The sequence below is a fragment of the Anticarsia gemmatalis genome, chromosome 6, assembly GCF_050436995.1.
Source record: "Anticarsia gemmatalis isolate Benzon Research Colony breed Stoneville strain chromosome 6, ilAntGemm2 primary, whole genome shotgun sequence".
Classification (NCBI taxonomy): domain Eukaryota; kingdom Metazoa; phylum Arthropoda; class Insecta; order Lepidoptera; family Erebidae; genus Anticarsia; species Anticarsia gemmatalis.
Window position 1 is genome coordinate 507,459 of NC_134750.1, and position 24,449 is coordinate 531,907.

The window sequence follows — 24,449 nt, forward strand, 5'->3', positions numbered from 1 at the left end:
GGAAGGTTATAGGTTATATATCATCACGCTACGGCCATTAAGAGCGGAGTAGTAACGAAAAATGTTACAAAAACGGGGAAAATTTTGACCCATTCTCCCTTACGTGACGCAAGCGAAGTTGCGCGGGTCAGCTAGTATTTTTATAAATGTGTAGTTTCACTTCGCAACATTTCATTTAGCAATAAAAAGGTCTACTACAGCTTGAACACGTAACACAACCCCTACACGCATTGCGAATCAAAAAGCGCATTCAAAATCATAACTACCCACATCCCACCTCAAGCGAACATCACTCTAAATAACTTCACAATAAGATCCATTATCCCATCAGTGGGGGTGTAAGATGAAATGCACCGTCATTGTCACATAAGGGATGGAATCAGACATGAACATTGATGCAGAAGTAATTTTTACGCTATACTGAGCTTCTGTAGTGACGTGACAATCGGTCTAATCGAATGTAAAGGTCGTGTGGGAGTCAAAATATCGACGTTCTTAGTTACTTTATTGTGTTTTTATTTTAATGAGATTAATATTGTATAGTAATAGTGATCTGAGAAACATCTTTTTTCTAGCATTCAATTCTGTACAATATAATTAATTTTACTTTTTTAAAATAAAGCTTAATTATATAAGGCCTTTGCTAAGCAGTGGGACATAGAAACAGGCTAAATAAAAAAAAATCAAGCTTCATATTATAGAACAATTCAAATGGAATACAAAAATATTCTTTGTTTCATAAACTTTTTACGAGCATAAAAATCGTCATAGTATTTTTAAGCTAGCGCCACTCCGGAAAAGATGTTGTTCGTGAGACGAAACAGCAAAAAAACTTACGGTAAATAAAATTCGAACTTAGATCTACTGGATCGGGAGTCCATTACCGCTTCTTCATTTCAATCTAAAAAAATCTAAATCAATAAAATTGTTTAAATACGTTTTTAGCATGTCTGCTGTTTTTCCCAAGATCAAAAGAAAAGTACCTACTCTATACTAACTATATCTACCACAGAAAATACTATGATGTAGGTACAGTTTGGCTAAAGTTATTCAAAAAGAGCACTCTAATAAATTAGCTCCAGAAATCTCGAATCAACATTTCCTTGTAGTGGAAAAAAGCCTAGTTTTAGTAAAAAGGCGAGTCCACGGGGCGCAGCGGGTCGCCGGAAGGAAGCACGCATAAGTCACTCAGAGAGACGCTTCCGGTGCGATGTGCTCAACACGTGACCAGCGCAATTAGATGAACGGGGGTAAGCACAAGATGGCTGGCTAATCGTTGCCACTGTGTACATGAAGAAAAAATGGTTTAGCTTTACTTTTGGCAAATAAACGCCGTATGTAGAAAGGCATCTGGTTTTGTAGAACCTCATAGAAAATCTCATCAATAGAATCACGTGGAAAAAGATTGAGGCGTTTGAATTTCCAAAAAAAATATGTTAAGAAAGGTACACTTATACCTACGTGACGGAGCAGTATGGGGTAAATAACATTAGACCAACGTTTTCGTGGTAAAGGAGTAAAAAACTATTTTCACCTTTGAACTGGCGTAGCTAAAAATAAGCTATTTTCCTGTTAGAACCACTTCCAGTGACAAAAAAGTAGTTCCAATTGCAAGTTAACATTCTGCATTCTCAAATACCTTATTAAAAGCTCAAAACAAACAAGCAAAAGCACATCCATATCCATTATTTATTGCAACACTCACAAATAGATTACGTTGAAAACATGATAATTTGAATGGCCATTCGCGTGATTTATCTCCGTCTCTCTCATAAACCATACGTGTGACAATAGTGGCAGATGTAATGTGTTTGACGAGAGGCTGATGCGGCTAATGGAACATTAGCACTTTTTGTTGCTCCATGGAAGATGTCGCGCGTTTCTGTTGAAGCAAAAACTAGGGTAGATGTGCCATTATCTGTTTGTTCACTGCTTCAAAGACTTCTTTAAAACCAATGACCTGTTTTTTTGGCCTAGAGTACAGTGTTCTTGTTGGGCAGTGAAGATATTAGCTTTTTTCGTTTTAGGTAGCCCTGTTGTAGCTACTTTTATATTTCCCCTCTTGTCATTTTAGAATCGAATATGGTTTCTTGTGTATCTTACAACATTTCCATTGACGTTTTTAGTATCCTATGATGTTTATAAATTCCAAAAGGCAAGTTTTTTGTTATGTGTCCCACTTACAGAGCAAAGATTTTCTTTTTTTTCGCCCAAACATTGCTTACCTGTATTGCTTCACTACTACTATCGACTACCGACAACCTATCGAGAGATTTTCCACGAAAATCTGATTAGTGCCTCTACCGGGCTACGTAAGAACTATTTTGGCAGTAAATTTTAAATGTCAAACTTTCAACGGTACAGACTATACAGAATTGCGCTAATGTTTCATTTTTGAAACAATTGACTGTAGTTAAAACTAATCGAAATAATTCTGCAAAAAACCTTTCTCAGAAACATCCTACCACATCTACACCCTTAACCGAGCACTCAACACATCATCTACAATGTTTTGAATATGATTCACGAGCATAGAATTAAAACTACCGTCTAATTGGTTGAAACATATTTCAGTAACTGGCCGTCCCAGCCAGGAAGCGCCGGTGTTGATTTACGAGCGTTTCACCTCGACATGCCGAGAGCCGATTATTTGCGCAATCTATTATCATATATTATGAATGTGACGCGATATTAATATTTCATTGCTGATATTGGGATCGTTAGTGTATTGTCTTGAACCTGTTGACCTTTGAAGAAGAAAACTTGCTACAGTGTGTTGTTATTTTTAGATGAGGTGCTTTTATCCTAAAGTCTTTCATTTCTCGGATAATAAATAACTTTTACACATCCACTTGATATAAGGAAGCTTCTTATTATGCCTGCCAAGAAGCATGTAGTAGTATGCATGTAACTCGTGCTAAAGATTTTTAACATAAATTACATACTAAAAACCATTTAAACATTAATCAAATCAAATCTTTTCCATAACAATTGCACAGAAACCCTTGTAAGCATTGAGAATCAAAAAAAAAACTCCCCAAAACAGTTGTAAAAAATATTATATATTTTTTTATTTTATCAGTTTTGGTCTCGTTTTACCTCAGAATTATCTCCAAATAAGTTTTTCTTCGAAATACCTATGATCCTCATGTCCGTGATTAGTGCATTTCCGCGGAGCTGAGCGGCGACAGTAAATCAAGCGAGCCCTCCGCGAATAGACCGTTTCGTCCTTTTAGCGGATAACTTGGTCAAACGTAGGCAACATGAACGATGGGAATACTTGCCACATGAATTACTGTGCCGCTGTATGCAATTATTGTTGTTTTGTATCTTTTTGAATACTGTATTCACTCTTGTTTTGCGCTCGTCATAATTCTTTGCATTTTGACGAAGTACTCAAAATGGTTCCGTCGGAAAACTTATTTGAGAAAATATAATTTGGATGTTTTTGAATGTGTTCAAAAGTCGCAGTTGACCATCAGACAGTCTCTTTAATAGATAGACAGGTACTAACACAGATGGAAAGCATACAAAAAAATACATTTAGTTACTGGTAGTCAACTCTAGAATGCAAGTTTCTGTTGTCATAATTACAAAAAATCATAACCATGATTATTTGTTATTTAATTTATAAATTAATTGCCTTCGGTTTCAAACTTGAACAACAATATTAAAGTAATAAAGCGAAACGCAGGCTGTTTAAATTAAATCGCTTTACCTGTATCAGTGCCCAGCGTCCATTATCTCATTAATCCCTTCTTATCTCCACATGATTCACACCCGTGCTCATAATCACCACAGGAAACGGATGGACCACCATATTGTATGCGAAATCAACCGATTGTCGAGCTTTCCACACTGTTGCACCTGTCAGCAACACAACCATACAAATATATACTCTAACACTACAACGCAAGGTTGAAATTCCTCTGTGCATATCCATTAGCTTTCAATCACCACTTCAGTATAATGTATCAAAGTAAAACCGATCATAAACATGTCGAATTAAGCTTGTATTTCGAATGCAGACAATTGCAGGTGACAAGGATTGGTATTCCATTTTCAAAACGGTTCGGAGATCATCCTGTCCAGTGTTTGTTTAACATGGTATTTTAAACTTTATTACATGAGTGTTTAAGTTGATTATTGCTTGTAATAGTGTAAGTACAACTAAAGTTACATGTAGATGATAAACGACTCTATATCGGAATTGTTAGAGTTGATTTTTGCTTGTGTAAAGTTTGAACAGAGGTGTACATCCGCGTGTAAAATCCACTAGCGTAACCGCGGACAGGTTTCCGCTAGCCGCATTGTTTTCGCGTCGGAATATGAATTAATACGGATTTTCAGGTAACGCCGGCAGATTGTAGCCGCTCCGGATGCGGATGTGCAGATGTACGGATGTAGTCCATTGTTTCGCACCGTTATTGTCCGCGCTTTAAATTGTTCAGTGTTTTGTCCGATCCGTATATTTTGTAGTGCGTTCATAGTGAGATTGCTGCGTTTTGTTTGGTAATCCAATTATGCTTTACATAAATATCGACAGCGCTTTAATATTGATGTTTTCGCTTTTGTTTACTGCTATTAATATGTTAGTCGAGTGGCAAATATTTGGTACACTGCACATTGCTCTTTCACTGTTACAAACTTTGGATTCACGAAGGTACGCTTATAAAATAATGATGTATTATGTTGTTGTTTAATGACTTCAGAATTCAGTTATGTACTAAAAATTAGCTTCAATTTTTAGTTAAAACCAGCCTATTCTTTCTTTACAATACATTATTTTCATCAAATTGCATGCTAAACTAAAGATATACAAATTTAAGTGCTTTTTCACTATATACTTGTCATAATAATATATACAGTTTCTATTAAATCGTCTATCTTCAAAAATGTTCCCCGAAAATATTGACTTATATACCTTCACAAAAGGCGAAACTTTCGCTCGACTGGCATCGAACCGCAGATAAAAAAGCAGCCTCGTCACCGTCGTCATTGTGCACCTGCCACGGGAGCCAGTAATTAATTATTAAGGTGGGTGAAGGGGGGGGGGGGGGGTCATGACACCCACAGACCCCCCCGCACAAGTAACCGTGTTGCAAGGTGATGCTATTGTTTCTAGAGGGTTGGTGGTACGGTGTGGTTAACGACGGTTAAGGGACCAATGGTTAAGGTTTTGGAAAAATGTGTAAAGTATTTGTGACTCAATTTATGAAAATTCAGTTAAGTATTGAAGAACTACTCTTTCAGTAAGTTAATTTATAATAATCTAAGATAAACAGTCTGAAAAAGAAGACCAGCAATTTTAACTAAGAATTAATTAAGCATGTTAAACTGATGCCCTCATAATTCTTCTGTGAAAAGCAATTTTTCACCGTCCGCTCTTACATACGAGTATAAGCAGTTTCTATTACCTATACCACATTATTATATTACTATTACAATCTGAAATTTACTTTATCACAATTTTATCCACAACATAACCGACAGTGGTGTCACCCACCGCTGAAGGTGAGCTCGTTGATTAATGACGCGGCCGACGTGTTTATTGTGCGTCACGCTCCAGTCACGCCGTGACGTCACACTCACGACACTCCACTCGACTTATTAACTTGTCAACTGTACACGAATGTTCCGTTTTACTGTTTTCTAGTACTTTCCTCAATGTTTTGCGGTCTTTGCAGCATTTTCTAGAATGCTCAAGTGGCAGGTTTGTGACTATTTCGTATTAGATTTGAACGAAAAAAAAAACACCTTGTGAAATTCAGTAATCTAGCGGAATAATTGGATGAGGATTATAAAGTAAGAATCTAAAGGAGGATTCGGTCTTTAGAAAAACGATACAAGCTTGCAGTTTTATAACAGGGCGCATACGTGATGCTATTTAAAATTTTCATGTTCATATTTTTATAGATCACCCTTAGAAGCTGCATTTCATTAAGGTGTTCCAAAGCATTTGCTTGCATTGTGAATACATTTTGATTAGATGGTGCAGATAAACTGTGGTTTTTCATCCAGACCTAGTAAAACAAAAAAATATGAAAATCGGGCGATAAGAACCTTGCTATCGTACCAAATTTTTGTGGGAAAATGTAAGGCTTAACTAATTACAGTTGCGAACTATTCAGACATCCTTCTGTAGCACAAGTATCAATCGTTCCCGTGAACCGCGTATAAACCTCGCGACGAGCACCGCGGAGATTGAACAACTTTGTGTAATGAGGTAGCGAACGTGTTGCGGTTGTGTCGCGAACAGTTTGACGTACACCTTGAAGATATGAGGGTAAGTGGGAAGCTGGGTAATTAAACGACGCGTTCGTGCAAGTATTTAAAACTATTGTGACAAGCAGGCCTTAGATACTAGAAGGTGAAAGAAGGATGTGACAACAAAAATATGGGTTAACCTAGTAAATCAAGAGCAGGAAAATAGGAAGGGTAGGTTTTGAGTGGTTAGTTCTTGGGTAGTGCAGATAATATTGACAAAAAAGGTGAGCCGTTGAATAAGCAGACATATGCTGCTGGATAGCACTCTATTGAATATTATATAGTTTGACTGATATGAGATACTGTTAAGAACTACGTCGTGCTAACATAATTATTTTCTTAAAATAGGTTAAACACTGGTGATGTCGACTGTAGACTGCATCCTAAAATGCCATGACAAAAATAGTTTCAACAACCAAAATCTCCTCTCACAGAAATCTTGTAGACAAGAAACTGGAATTTCTTCACTAAAATCCGAACAACCGTTCACTCAACTAAAACATTCAAATAGTTAGATACCTTTCTTGAGCAACCGTGCCGGGTGTGGAATATGCAGCGGAAGAAATGGTCCGTGTTGGGTTGAGAATGTAAGTCTCGCGGGCGTCGCACCTCCACCTCGTAAATAGGCTCGCCGGACCTTCAGCCAACAATTAAACGTTTCTACAACTATGTCCAACTTACGATTTTGGAGGTATGGCTGTAAAGCTAGCGTTTGCTAAGACGTTTTCAGGACATTGATTGTCCAGTTTGCTCGAAGATTTTTTGTGAGACGGAAAATAAACGAAAAAGTATCTGGTCTTCTACTACGAAGAATGCAAGAAAAGTCTTGTATTTACTTAATGCCATATTACTGCCCACCAGTCACATTAGAAATCATATGATTTCTAGTTTGAATGATGACTGATTTTCAATAGATACCTATAATCTAAAAACAATTGGTAGATTCATCATTTGGTAAAATATCTATAAAAAATTACACCAAGTCAGACAAATAGACTAATGACAAACCACAAAGATCTGGTAAATACCAAAAACATTACTTTCTCATCGTTTGACTTACTCATTATACTTTATCTTAGCATAAAACATCGCTGTTTTCATGGCCCTAGGCTTTCATCTAATATTAACTTAAGTCAAGGTATTCGAGGGTTCGACGCGTGGGACCGGTGTGACGTCACAACAAAGACGTTACAAATCCACTCGGACATACCACATACTTCACGATCTCTGTTCACTTTCAGCGAAGGGGGTTAATCCTGATGCTACCCCTAAGAAACCGTTTACAGGTAGCAAAGAACTGTTTGCAATTACTACTAAGAATAGTTTTAGCGGAATTTCGAAGGTAATCTAATAGGTTTTAATATTAAATTGAATATCTTAAGCTGCTTGAGCTACTTTCTTTGGCGTGCTTTAATTACAACTATCTGACCCGCGCAACTTCGCTTGCGTCACCTAAGAGAATGGGTCAAAATTTTCCCCGTTTTTGTAACATTTTTCGTTGCTACTCCGCTCCTAATGACCGTAGCGTGATGTTATATAGCCTATAGCCTTCCTCGATAAATGGGCTTTCTAACACTGAAAGAATTTTTCAAATCGGACCAGTAGTTCCTGAGATTAGCGCGTTCAAACAAACAAACAAACAAACAAACTCTTCAGCTTTATTATATTATAGTATAGATTAGATTATCAGTCAAGTGGCGCAATTTTTTTAGTTGCTATAATTTTTCATGAACATTTTTTTTATGATTACAAACAGACTTAACGTCTTGTTAAGTGGTTTTGATATAACTAATGTAATGTTTGTACACCCCGTTTTGAGATGTCATGTTTTTAGTTTTTCTTACTAGTTGTAACTTACTTATGAAAGTAATCTGATAAACAAATTATATCATTGTCTATTATAAAAATTGTAACATCTTCTATGCCATTTAAGATATGAATCACAGTCTTTATTGTTTCAAACTTCTTTAGGCATAGACAATTTCCAGACATTCCACGAATAGGAAATTCTGCGAAATGAACATTTAAATTTGGTAAATTGTACATTCCACGCCTAACTCTACAAACCCTTACCTCATTCAAATAGTGACTCATGAATGACGTCATCATACAACTCCTCAACCAATCATACCATACATCATTTTGATTCTACAATAAAACTGCGAAAACGTGTATGTATGTTTGTGTGATTGTAAGCCACAACTGCTAAACCAATTTTTATAAAACTCAACACAGTAGTAGATTACATTTTGATGAAAAATATAGGCTATTGTTTTGACTCGTTTTTCAAAACGCAAGTGAAGCCGTAGTCATAAATTACTAGAAATCTCATATACTTATAATATTTTCACCCCTTTGTCGAGACTATCTAATAACGCGATGTTAACACAATTTGTCTGACGGTGTGTCCGTGTATTGTTTTCTGTTATGATGTGATTTTTCCCATCAATTGCTGCTTCGTGTCGGATAATTGAATGCAGTGAAGGGCTGGGCCCTTGCACGAGTCTGTGGCCGTATTCTGAAAGACTAAGAAAAATCCAAGACAATAACTTTTGTTATAATATTTTATTGACACTAAAACAAATCAAGCATTGCTTAGATATTGTTTGACTAGATGATATACTCGTATGATTGGAAATAGAGAATTGTAATTTGTATAGTTCATTATATAGTGAAAAGCTAAATTTTGTTGATCTAAATGTTTTTTTTTTCAATAAATATAATTTTCCTCGTTTACTCGTATGAAATGATTATAGTCATTATTATATTACTGCTGACATTTTATCTGAGTAGTTTATCTGACGACTAGGTAGTATTTCTGAGATTTATTCATATGCTGTGTATCTAAACCTTCGTTTTTTTTTAACGATTATAAGTAATAAGTTTACATTTTTATTTAAGAGTCAAGTAACAAAAGTCTAAAACAATAATTTCTGTTCATATATAGTACTTAATTAATTTAAGAGAAATATGCTTAACTCCACACGAAACAGAATAGGCTGTCTATAATACGCAGTCACCGTATGGCTCAAGGCAAGTGCGTTCCCCGCGGGCTTACTTCCATTTACCAGACTGTAATATGATTGATAGGTAGCAGATACCTCTCAAAGTAGGTACCATAATTATTTTAGGTACTCCGATTTTTCATAACTTTTAAACTCTCGCGTTGCATGTTTAATGTATAATAGAATACGGGAATTAACGCGAACACGCATTTTACCTTAAAAAAGGCATTTTAAGGTAAAATGCGTGTTCGCGTTAATTCCCGTATTCTATTATACAGTACTCCGATTTTTTGTGAAGACTGTGGTCGCAAATAAAGAGTCGTCAAGCTATAAATACTGCTTGAATACGTTAATACCAATTTAAATATTGTATCAGTCTCCATATTATAATGTACCTCAATTCTCTACCACTACTGACCAGTGACTGCCGGGAATTTTGTACGAAAATCTGATCAGCGCCGCTAGCGGACGTCACAGGAACTATTTTGGCAGTACATTTTAAATTTTAAACTTTCGATACTCGACAGTACTACCAGTAGAGAATACGCCTACTGAAGGTAACTATTAACAACATAATCATAACAAGATCACAATTTCCACCAGCCCACAATAACCAATTCAATTAAGCGTGCATAAACAATGTGCCCACCTGAACGAGGCAATGTTCGCGCAGACGGCACACTTATAATACGCGCTCCTTACAATACGCGGGTTGAATGAATTGCGGTACACCTCACTGTTCACTGTATTGTATGAGAATGGAAGGTTATTGTTTTATTATAAGGCAGAGGTAGAGGTATAAGGAATAGTGGAACAGTAATAATTTAATATCATCTGGATTTTTCGATGCAGATAAGAAGTACCTAGTCAGTGGTTGTTGTACGGCTAGTTGACTTATGTAAGTTGTTTGGGTAGCAATATTTGAACAAGTTTCTAATTTCTGGATCAATGGGAATTCATGTTCTACTCACCTTTTAGTATCGCCATCACCAGTACTAAACATTTTACATATGTTTACATTTAAACATAGTCTTTTTGCTTTTCTTTTATGGTCATAAAAAAAATAAAAAAACTCATAACTCCGAACTAAATAGTATTTAAACTTAAAGTAATTCAAAGGAAATACAACATACAAAAATAATTGTTTTCACATTTTCAAATCTCGTTCAAAAACTCCACGAACAAAACTTTCCATACCACATTCCCCCATTCATAAAACCTTTATACCTCAGGTAAATTGATATAACCGTACAATTTATAAACCACCCATCAGTTTGAAACGATGCTCGTTACATATTGTTATATGACGTAATAACATCAAGCCTCGCCCCTCGGGGTAGGCAGACTTATGAATAATTCTTTGCTTACACATGTTACGAGGTTCCGGGAAAGGTGAGCTTATGTTACGTTTATGAATTGAGTTGTTTGTCATTTGGGCTTTGATTTTTAAATTGCGGATCTTACTTAAATATAACTAAAGTAGATCCACGATTTAAAAATCACTGATTTGGTACCAAGATATAACTTATTTAGACCTTATAAGACCTTTCGTGGGTCTAACTATTTTGATATATCTCAGTTGCCCTGCACACAACAAATCGATCGATAAGTATGGGTGCTCCATTAACTTCTCTTTTGCTGAAATTATAATATCCAGAGTCAAGGTAGTCCGAAAACAGGCAGTTTTAAACGATTATGTATTAATCAGCTGTTTTCAATGCTAACAAAATAACCTTTAATCTCTCTTTAAATATTGTTACCTATCCATCATAAAACTATGTTACTTGTAGGTATATACTCTTTGTACTGTTGTCTTATTCGCTTGTTGGCTTTAAGAATGAAGTATGTAGTTTCTTATCCCAATTCAAATACGTGTTCCCATCACCAGGTGCGTTGGCCGAGAACCCAATTAGAGTTTATTTAATCTTTCAGTAAAGGTCAATTGGTACGGCGAGAGGAAATCAAATGTTTGTTCAATCCATTAAATAATATAACGCCCACTACTGTTATAATTGTGTACTTCCTAAAGGGAACTAAAAATATTATCAACCTACGCTATTTTCGTCATGGAAGAAGTGCTCCATAAGATTTAAACCCGAAACTAACTAATGACTTTACCTACCTTAGATCTAGGAACCAATTTTTTTAATTCTTAGGACTGTTTTCTTACAAATGCAGTCATTATTTTGACTTTAACCACAAAGATTCAGAGCTTTCGTCTAGCAATAATAAATATTCCCAAATTAAGAAAATCTAGTAAAATTGTCTATGGTCGAACCTAGCATTCAAAGGATTTACCCATCCGAAGTTTCCGCTTAACCAAGCATTGATTTGCATACAATATATATTGTATGCATTGAAACGTTCAAAAACCAATATCAAAATAGATTTCACTTACTTACACACATACACAAGTCAATCTAACACACGTGCACAAACACAATAGCACTCATGTGTGTGTGTGTGTGTGTGTGTGTGTGTGTACACAAATATGATGTGCAGTATGTTTGCACTGGCGGGTACTAACTAAAAGTTATTAGTTTCACCTGAGGGGCAAGACGAACCCACTGTTTGTCAAACAATACCTCGAGATTGCTATGAACCCTCTCTACAATATCTTATAGGAGGTAAGTAATTAAAATCTTTGGGTATATTGATGTGTAGGTATTATATTATTATTATACAGGAGTAAATATTACCTTTATTGTTTCATTTCATTGAAATGTAGTAAATAGTAATAGTTAATATTGAAATTTCGATATGAATAGTTTCCGTAAAAAATCTCGATATTCAAGGAGCTGTAATTTGTTAAATATACTTCTGAAGTAATTAATTTGTCCTGTTACTATTCTACTTCTGGGCACGGGGATTCTTTTACCTTGAAGGTAGGGATAGGCATTTCTATCCTTCAGGAACTCTTAACAAACAACTTGCCAATTTGGAAGATATTTTAAATACGTTTACTTTACATTGGTCTGTCTATCTGTGTTAAGGTAAGTGATGAAAACTACTTAGAGTAAACTCATTTCTCAATAGGAAAATCAGCCTTTGATAAAACAAACGGACGACTCACATACTGAATGAATCTAATGTCATATTTAAACAACTATCACAGTGATACATTTCTATTAAATCTTTAAAAGGTGATGTAACCTAAAACTTTCCGCAAGATAATTTATCCTAATGTTTTCCTGTGTGTGAATGTTTCATGCAATGATGAATCAATATTGTTCTCACTTCTGAGAAACACAAATGCTCATGATTGCCATTAATTTGCAGGTTAAAAGGAAAGTAGATACAAACTACCTAGAAGCAATTGAAATAATGGCTCCTACACGTCATGAGTCTATCAAACTATGAGTCGTATACGTGTAACACGTACTCGAAATATACTAAATTGACTCCGTTTTTAGTAACTTTTAAGCAGTAGCTTGAAAGTCAGGAACTGCAATAGTAATTGCAGTTCATAATTTTATTTTATACCATCGCGTCGGAAGGTCCGAGGTCGATTCGATTTTTACTTTCGTGTGTCCGCTGTTTTTATGTTTATAAAAGTCGCAAGAGCAATTCTTACTGCAGGAGGTGTGTTTTATAAAGAATAATAATAAAATGTTCCCAATATAAACAGCAGTAATTTTAGCTACATAATTATAGATACTACTTTAACTCATCCACCAGAGTTTTAGCTTTCTTTCATCTACGTCAGACACCTTTCAAACTGTATACTATCAACAATATCTTACAACCGCTAAATTCACCTAAAATATACTACAACTCACAAGCACGTTAACAAAATCCCTCACCGAAAGCTAAATTTAACATCCTGTAATACATAACCCTAAATTGGCTACTAAACAATCGAGTGTCGATACCATTATGAAAACACGGTTCACGTTAATTACTTAAGCGTAACCCTGCACTGTTTGCCCTGGGTCCATAGTACCCTCAGTACCCTGCTTAATAAATTCGTGTGTTTGAGTTCAACAACGGGTCAACGGATTATATACGAGTACGTCGATTACGGAGAGAGTAATTAAACGATTTGAACAGATGATTTTGGAAGGTATGTTTGCTGTTGTATTAGTATTGGTTGTAACCGTATACTGCGGTGAAAGTAATTTTTATTTTGTTTTTAAAATTGTATGTTCTATTTGAAGACTAATGTAGTTTGGAAACTAAAGAAAAACGCATACCTAGTACTCGTATAGTCATGTGAAAAAATTACCTTTTTATTAAAACTGATCTCACGAAAAAGTTTAGATTTTATGAAACCCTAAAAAATACTTGGGACTCCCAGGTAACTATCTACTCCATTTTTGCTTATTAAAGCGACAACATTGTAGTATTTGAAAGCAAAAAGGGATCATATAAATCATTCAATATTTTAGCGAATAAAAATACTGTTTACGTAGGTATATTTTTATTTTGTCAGACATTTGAAGTATTCAATAAATCATTCAACATAGTCACAAACAAACAAATCCGTACACACCTTGTACAAAATACAAAGTATTTTTCTGAAAAATATTTTTTCTTCCCACAGTTACTAGTGTATGTTATTTTGCTTATTCTAAGCTATTTATATTCTGAACATGGATCTAAATAATGATTGAACTGACTAGACGTACAAATGGCAAGCCTTGGTTATGATTAACTGTTTACTGTATTGTATCGAGATTGGAAATCTGTTTGACGTCTGACTGTCATATGCCAAAGTTTATACATATACCTATCTGTTATAAAGATTGAATGTCTTTGATTCTGATCTTGATTAAAACTTTGTTGCTTTTTAATGCTGGAATAAAAATAAATTCAAATTGTTTATTCATTAAATGTTGACTCCTATGATAGTCGTTACATTTACTGAATCTACCACTAGTTCGGAAAGGGGGTCAAGTCTTATGAGAAGAGCTAGCACTCACGACCAATCTCTTCAATGGTCAAATGTTTTGTAATGATGAAATAATAGATGCGAGGAGCTGCTAATAATTAGCGATATAGACTAAACGTCATTACTACTTACACTTATCTAATTTAATGTGATCGTCGAAATAGTATTTAATATTATACTACCAATAGTAAACCCGGTATTATGATTAAATCAATAAAAAATCAAAAAACTTATTATCGTATTCAGTATCACAATTACAGGTTTGAAACGATACAACTTTATAATATTTCTATGTGGGCTTATAACGAAATAATTTTATGCAAATAAAATTAAAAATTCCTTTTATAAAGTTTTGACACAAATTTCACATACCCATCAACGACTCTTTTAATCAATAATTTCGCCACACGCCGTATACCGGTTTAAAAACCAACCCTTACACGCTTTAATTTTTTCGTCCTATAATAATATTAGCATTTCAATCGGTCCATTGTACCCCAACGAGATGTTCGTCCAACGTCATAGGGTTATGCACCTGGAGGCCCTATTGTCCTCATAACGAGTATTGAGTTACTGGATCGATAACCCTCCACTGTTAATATGTTATTATGCTTTTGAAAGCTAGTTTGGTTCAATTAAGTTCGTGTAATGTTGAATTTTGAAACAGGTTTTGGCATATTAATGAAGAGAACAATGTTTGAAGGTAGAAAACTATTATTTCTGGTAAGTATGTTTGACAAATTGTTAGATCCGATGGCACAATGTTATGAGATGGGTAACCTTAACTGTTCAAATGGGATTTTTAAATGCATTTACTGTGAAAGAGATAATAATATTACTTGAGTTGCTATCTACGACACATATTATAACAAATATTATTGCTGTTGAATATATAGACGTAGTTTACAAATCGCAAGTCGCAAAAGATTGGCAGTCTATTAATACAGATTTATAGCTCCCCGTAATCACAGCAAAGCAGCAACATGAGTGACTGCTTTTACTTATATTAATTTTACTAATAAAAGTTCATTAATAAAATAGTACCTCAACTTTCCAAACACCAATTCTGAGAACGTCATCCTACACCTCGAACAAGTCTCATGCCATAAGGGCTCAATTGTTACCTTTTGATGTGCACTAAAAACGTTTAAAACTATCTCGAAGGGTCTCTCATGCGGGCCCTATGTGGCCGTGGACTGCGGGCGACACTACACCTTTACAAAGTGCTTTTATTTCATTTCTACTCCACAAAGGATTTTAAGGGATAACTAGTTTAGTTTGGGAGGGTTGGGGAGATTTGTAGGTAATTAGCTAGAGTATGTGGATATAAAATGCATTTGTCTGATAGTCCAGGTTTTTGTCCAGTAGTGATATGATGCAGGCTTGTAACTAGAAGCTAAAACTTTTTAATGGAAACTGTATAAAGCGTCGCGAGCGAGTGTACCTTCTTATATTTATAGCGTAAAATCAATGACTGAATGCTAAAAGTGTTAACTATTCTTCAAGTTTTTTCTTTATAAAAATTTCTTTCATTTTTTTTACAATTCCTGCAATATGAATAATCGTGCTGTAGGATTTTGATGTTTATAGATGGCTCTAATTATAATAATATGTGGCACTGATATCCAACACAAATTTAATACTTTAAGAACTCCACAAGCAACCTAATAAGTAATTCTAACATCAAATATGGACTAAAGAAAAATGATCGTATATTCACAAAATCCTATTCCTTCAAACTCAACGTTCAATGACTCTACAAAATACAAACTCTACATCTTAAACCTATTGCGTAAGTCTTACAAACAATCGCTATCAATCTCTAAACAAGAGTTAATAGAGCGACTGTTACAGCGGTAGAGCGGTCCAGTGGTACAGTGGTAGAGTGCGTCCTGTCAGCTGACAGCCGCAATAGAGTTCGTTACTTCGTATCCGATGGCACCTACACCGTACCTGGCAGCACCTAAACTCTCTCAATTGGTTCAGATGTGGGTCACTAACATAGCAAATGGGATAGAGTCGAATGATATTGATTTATTTTATCCTCGTTAATTAATCCTCAAGTACTTAATGTAAAATTGGCTCAGAGACTTTTGGTTTTTTAATCTATTGTTAACACATTATCATGATTTATAAGAGGAAATGAAGTCGATGCAAAATAAGTCTGGTTGTCAGACTTTCAAGCTTTTGACTACTGTTAACGACTGTCAAAGATCTTTTATAATGAAAGCTGGGATCCACAATTTAACATGCCTTCCGAAACACGATCCGTCCGGCTGTTGTTAACTAGGCCACAACACCAACAATATAAAATTTTGAAAAATATTGCACAATTTCATTTCATAGTGATTCATTTACGACCACAACACACGTTTACCTACAACAAAAGTAATAAATATTGATTTTATATTATATATTGTTTTTTGACTGTGAATTTGACTCCACACCTCTCGCTGTGTTTCAGTGAATCCTATTAACTAAATTGTAGTTGAGTCACGGGCCACCTGGCGGCCGATCACCTTAAATGTCTCTCAATTGAGACTCGTCACATCATCACTCACGCAACTAATATACCACGAGCTGTGTTTGTAGAATATTCTAGTACTTGCTTATTGGTAGGTGCGGTTATTATTTACTTGTATAAAACATATTTGTCTTAGATTTTGAGATTATGTATTTTTTGTTTTCGGAAAATACGCAATATGATTTTTATTGTCACTCAAGTGTGACCACAAGTAGGAGATCAATAACACGTAATATGGCAACTCATGATTAAAACAAATATAATATATTTAGAAATTTATTCTTAGCTTTTTTAGTATTGTTTTTAAGTTACTACCTTTAAATAGGGTAGATCATAAACAAACTATTTCGTCTGTTTTAATGGATAAGAAGTTGCCTGGTTTTAAGCAATGAGACTAAGTCGATCGATAAAGGTGATTTCCTATCAAAAATACAATTGTATCGAGTCAGTTACTGATTGACTATCATAAAATTTTACGCAGAAATACTGATTAGCGTTCTTCCCATGTTTCAAAACAACACCATTAGTTGAACGTTTCAAATACTGGATGCAAAAGGCCCAGCGCAGAAACTATACCGGTCATGTGAACGTACACCAATTATGTAATGAATACGTCCCAAAAAGTCAAACACATCCTAAAAAAATTTACTCCCATAAAACAATAATTTGCGGTACAATTAACGCTTATCTCGCATCGGTTCAGGAGGGTCTGTTCCGCGAAGCCCGCATGGATCACAATTGGTAGCAATGAGGGCCCAGACGGTAATCGTGCACGAATGTTCCTACGTGTTATTATCGTGTTATGTCCAAGAGATCAGGAGATAACTGTTGAATAGTAGAAATATGGAGGATTTGAAGGTAATTTTAAATTATACGAACTATAAAAATTTATATTTTTTATTATTTATAATTTTAATATAAGTGATAAGTTTGTGATAAGTCCCCAACCCGCACTTGGCCAGCGTGGTGGACTCAAGGCCTAACCCCTCCACCTCGTTTGGGAGGAGACCCTTGCCCTGCAGTGGGACAAAAATTGGTTACTAAAAAAATATATATTCGGTGTACTGTTATGAAAGTATCAAAAAAGAATACAGATTAACGTGTTGTGTAATTTTCTTAAGTCAATGTAACATGAAATAGTAACAGCGTGAAGTGAATAATGTCAAAACGTAATAAATTATAAAGTAAAATGCGTGTTAACGTTACTTCCCGTATTCTATTAAAACACAAACACTAACAACTCCATGCAGATGTGTGAACTTTAAAGATTATAAATGCTTATTGCGTTATTTGCCTTAAAGAAAAAAATTAAAACAACCAAAAAATTTTGATGGTACTGCGATTCTTACATAAACTACGCTCGCTCTATTACATTTATTTTATGCAAAAACAGCCGGATTTTAAAGTATTCCTTCATACAATCTATCTCATACATACCCCGTACCCTCCCAGTCCCTCTCATCCATAGTTTTCAACATCATCACTCACAGTCAAACACAAACCCGTACTTATTAAAAAGGTATCTGGAGGTACAAAGGACCCTTTTGTCGTCAATTGCCGGTAGGTACGTTAATAGGTTCAAATTAATAATTTCCTTGCCCGCATGCCGGCCGTGAGTGTGATACCGAACCCCTGGACCTTTTGTTTTCTAATTGAAACTTATTTTCGCTTGACCGTTGGAATTTTTGTGTGTTTAGTGAAATAAGTTATTTTTGTGCTTGATGGGCATTTAATGGGCGCTTACATCTTTAAAGTACTGAAGCGCGATTCTCTACTGTCGGTACTGTCGAGTATCAAAAGTTTGACATTTATAAAGTACTGCCAAAATAGTTCTGAAGACGCCCGTTAGAAGCGCACATCAGATTTTAGTACAAAATTTATAGATAGCTAGTCGGCTATCGGTAGTCGATAGTAGTAGAGAATCGAGCTACTGTATCGATCGAGTACATAACGTAACATAATTCATTTTTTGACAAAGAACCATTTGTTATTAAGGTGTGTTTTCTGTAGCTATACTCTTAAAAGCTGTCTTTATGTGCTGTGCGGAATCTAGAATCTTTAAAAGTGTTTATAAACACAATTTGTCTGCGTTTTTGCAGAGCACTCACGCGCAGCGTTCAAAGAGAGTAAATAAGTTAAATATGGGTACAAAATGCCTATTACATCTAGATAAAAATATAAATAATTGTATGCAAACATCCACGTTGACAATTTCTCACATAAATAACGTCAAATATAAACATTATTGCAGAAACTATTCCCAACAGTCACCTAAAAAAAATCACTGCCACTTACATAGCAATTTCCGTGGGATTAGCGAGTAGGGTGTCCAGGCCGCGAGCGCTTGGGGCAGAACAATGGGCCCACGTGGCCTCGGCGCGTGGCGTACGTACCATGAGAGGACCGGTGAGGGGGGAGAGGGGGGAGAAGTAATGCAATATTTGTTCGGCGACACACGGGTGACACGCGCGCATTGCATTGTGCACCTATAGCCAGAGGTAACGAACTGATGTTCAGTTTTTGAATCCCCTAATTTGAGGGTACTTTGGCTGGGAAACGTTGAATTTTTGTTAATGATGTTCTTATTTATGGGATTTCTTTGATTAATTTTACAAAGAATAAAACTCCCGAGTCATTGCTACACATAATTTATTTTACAGTAGGTAATTTGTGTTATAAGACGTATTTCAAAACTATTTGTGCCTAACGAAACATTAACCTTTTTTTTTGTATTATAAGGTATATCTCAAATTTATTTGCATTTAAATAAAAAAATACCAACTTTTACGTAACGCAAAATAGGAATGACAATTTTATAACACAATTTGAATATAAAATAAAACTAAAACCAATACAAAATTATCGAACCGTAATACAACATTACGTAAAAGTTCTAAACCCCTGTCCCACGTTAATCCTACACATGGGGTGCAACGATAAAAAGATAATGCGGGAGAGTCGCGTGCGCATCAAAAAACTGGCTTTAATGACGCACCTATACAAGCCCGGCTTATCGCGCCTGCGCGGACCGCGCGCTTTGTGTCGCGCGTACCCGAAATAACAAATGAGCTTAATTATAATACCTTAGCAAGGGGTGCCCTTCACAGTCGCAAAATAAACATGCTAGCAGGAGGTCCCAACGTGTTTTTATCGACGATGCGTGCTGAGCAGTCAATGTCGCGAGAGTAATGACAGAAATGGATTTCACAATCCCCTACCATTTGACGGTAATGATGATTTCTTATCTTTCAAGGAAAAAAATGTTCTTGTTTTCAATCGCTGGCTATACTTGTTTTTCGAATGTATTCAATGTCCCTGTTTTGGAATGTTTAACCATATATCAGAGTGTTTATGATTAGGAAACAGTTATTGCGGTTCCTTGTTTGATTTGTTTTGGTAAACATTGTAATGTATTGTTTTTATAATTATTCCTACTACATTATTGTTTTTTGCAAATCATATAAGTTTACTTAATCTTATGGGCCCTTCCATCAGAAAAACTGTATTAAAAGTAGATGTGGTGTAATAAATATTTTTGTAAAACATTTAATTTGCTCAAAATTAATTCAAAGGTTGATTCATACAGACGTAAATACGTCAAAGTTATAATTCAATCCTTTGAATAATAACAACTTTACAAATAAAATAATAGCAATCAGTACAAAACATCCAGTCCAATTCAAAATTACAGTATTTAAATCCTACATATTTTGAGCACTACTATCACATAATATGCTCAATAATAACACCGTACATTAAAATTACTATCATGAAACAACTCCACCCTCAACGGATTTATTCGCTAACCGGTTATATTGTTCGTTCGTGTTATAAATCACACAAATGTGTCGTACGGACTAAAAATCATTGAAAGTGTAATTTATTGTAGGTAGGGGTAGGTGAGGGCGAGTTTTTGTTCAACTATTGTAACGGTCGCAATCCGGGCAAAATCGCCGGCTTTGTCACCCTACCGTCAGTGTTGTGAATGTCATTGTGATGAAATGTCAATGATTTTGAAAAGTAATTTTAATATATGGTTGGTAAATAAATTTTTTCAAAGATAAATTATATAAAGTGTAAGATAAAATTTTACTATTACTTTTAATAGACACTGAAAAAGTTATTGGTGTTTTTAAGTGTCCTCAAAAAACCTTTTAGTAATTATGTTGTGTAAGAGACAAAACCTGTATCTACTTAGATATTATTAAAATTTATAGTAATTGTAATCCGAGATACTTACAAGTGACTGCAATGCATGCGAATCGCAATATATTAAAACAAAGCCTGGCCCAAAAAAAACAAGGACGGTCAAGTAAAGAAAGACCCAAGTTGTCAGAATTCTAACAAAAAAACCGTAATATTTATTCTAGCATCTTATAAAAGCACAATTCAAAAATCCGCACAGCATCCTAACATTTGGCAACAAGCTCACACGCTGACCGGCCGGCAGGTTGGGGTGACAATCTAATAAAGTGTCCCGCGCCCCGCTGAGACCGTCCGATTACGTGCTGCAAATCTAGTTACCCTACACTGATTAATATTATGCCCGTACTTGACGCCCAGTTTTATAAAATTGAAAACGTAATCCAATTTGGTTTGTGATACGTGTTTTTGTTATTATCTTCGTGGTTTATATTTTATGTACAACAGTCACTCCATAAGTCGCTTTACACCTTCGTATTTTTAAAACCTCTTTATTACCAAATGTTAATAAATAGGTACATGAACAAAATCAGGTAGAGTTGGAATTAATCATTTCGATCACCGTCCGATGTTTTCTCGATGGAATAGTATGCAATACTACAAATAGGGTTTCGAAAGATTGAATATATTATGTTCAGCGACTTTTGGAGCTGACTGTTCTTAGAATATTTAATAAATAAATTATTAAATATCTTAGAATATTTAAAAGGTAATTTATATTATATTGTCTTGTTAGGTAACGAACTAATCGAACGAAGGTTTTTGTCTGTTATAGATAGACTAGAATAGCTTGTATTTTGAGAAGTTTACTCGACTTGCGACTTAGGAGACTGCTTGTATTTTAAACATAAACTTTTGAATCAACAAATTATAAAACAATGAAGTATAAGGTATATTTTCATCTCTCAAGTTAGGTAGAGGATGACCTACAAAATAAATTGTAGTCTTTTCTTGAAGCTGTAGACAGTCTATTAGATCAGACACATTATGGAATTGAACTCAACTTTATATGCTAAATTCAAGTCAGACAGGTCAATTTGACAATGCTTACATTCGCTACAAAATAAAAGAATATCACAAGAATATCACATTTGCGGCAACGCTAAAAGAAAAAAGTCGTAACATATTATATTATATCCAAAATGAAACAGAGTAGCAATCTCTTAACTACCTCACGTTCTACAAATCCGCAATAAACTTCCTCATTGAATTCGTTCAAATTCAATAAAAGTATCATGAAATAGGTGAAACTATCAATAAATATTCATTGCAAGGTGCGACTGTATGTCGGTGTGTACGAGCTCGGTAAAGGATCGTGTTTATGAGGTGCGAACGACGGCGGTACGACTATGTATGCAAGACTGGAATTGAGACGTTATCGGGTTTATAGTTTATTGTTCCCGTATGGGGAAATTAGGGGTAGTTTAGAGAGAGTTTCTTAGTTTATATAGCAAGGGTAAAAGAGGTTTACACTTTCATTAGCTATTTTTATTGCAATAATTGGTTTAGACCCCATTGAGTATTTCTTTTTATACAATATTAAATAATGTTTGAACTGTAGTATAGATATTGTTGGTACTGAAATTGTTAAACCCTTACTTGGTCGGTATAGTTGAGTCTACTCCATTTCTTATTGGAAAAAAGTTATTCTTTGCATACATACAATCACGCTTTCTTCTCAGTACCTAGGCAGAAACCAGAGAACGACACTTGATACGGTCCTTATTTTTTGCAATTTACTTGATAATAAAAAATGAGGAAATTGATTACCTATGTTAACGTTTCGGAAACTACACAGAGTAGCTTACGTAAATTTTTTGTCCCAATGTTCTCCTATAAGTCTATACGCCACGGAAAAGTTTTTAAAAATCAAGTTCACATCATTAACTATGCAGTAGCTCATTGCACGAACTCCCTAGATATCATTGTATTGCGGTAACTAAGTATATAGTCCACAGGGAGTAATCCCTTTAGCGTTAGTATACTCTCCCATGGGATTGTGTCCTTAACTAAAACGCATAGAGCTTCGTTTTATATCATTCTCGCTTTGGTAGGTTAATAGTTGGTAGAAATTATAGTCTGACTAATATGGATGTTGTTAAGGTTAATGATGTCTTTAAAGTCTGAGGTTTGGTTACCGGGCAGATTTAAATTTGTAATTTATGTTATGTCTGCAATTTGGCAGCGGTTTTTTTTTCTTAGAAAACTCCTGTACTAATAATTGCTCTTGTGTTGCTGGGGACTTTTACAAACATACAAACAACGGACACAAAGTAACCAAGCCTGAAACAACTATTTGTGGACCGCACATATAATTGTTCCGCGTGGGAATCGAACACACAATCGATGCAAAGATAGCGGCGTTCCACGGAGGCAGTCATATTTGAGCACTCTTTCAATACAGTAATGTCAAACTCTTATATAATACGGAGAAGAACATAGATAGCTCCAATTTCATAAAAAATGCATGCAAACGGAGACACCAGTAAAAGCTAGCTACCAACAATGAAATTCTATACTAACACAAATAACACTATTTGTTTCAAAATTGTGATTCTTATAGATTCCTTCTCACAAACTTTCAAAGGTAATACACACATAACGACTCCATAACTCCACACTAAAGAAGACATTCCACCGGTGCATTAGTAGGGAGGCGGCTTTTACGACTGCCTACATTGTACGCAATGGTCTTGCAAATTGACGTCACTGGGAGAGCAGTAAAACGCACTTGAACTAGAAACTGTGCTTTATGGGAAAAGGTAAGACTATAAATTATAGTAGTCGGAGAACAGAGATTGTTTGAGTAAAAAAATGTTAGCATAATACTTTATGCATATATTTCTCTATTTTGGTATGGTATGTATTTAACTAACAACTATGATATTATTAACCGACTTCTAAAAAAAGAGATTTGATTTCCCATCTCTCTAATATTGATTATATTATTATATATAATATATATGAGTGATAAAGATTTGTCATTTAACCATCGCTATGTTTTTGTGTCGATTTGATCAATACACAAAACTTTACTACCAGCTACAACATTTTGTATTTGGAGACCTCCAAAACTTTGAACCATACAAAACAACCGACTTTTACCCATGAAAAATCTACTTTTTTTTCGTTGCTCAACTGGGGCTTCAAACCCATTCCCGTGCTAAATTGTGCACTGTCGGACAATTTTCATAGGCTACAGGAATAATTAGGCATTATGAACGAATTAAATGCTAAGTATTTACCTACAGCGCCTAAATTGCTCATTTGAATATAGTAGTGAGGTGATCAGTTATTTATCGATAACGATTTAAACTTTTTATAACTCGATATATTTCCGTACCTTTAGTGTGCGTTTAAATTTATTTTTGTATTTTATTAGAATGAGAATGGACTATAGTCTATAAAGAAATTACAAACACAGTTATACTTCATTTCTACATTTTGCTACACGTTATTTTTCAGTTTACTTTGGAAACTGGCAATAAATAAAAATACTGAACACTTTTACATTTTGTATCTAAGACTAGATTCGGTACTCCACTAACCATACTATTAG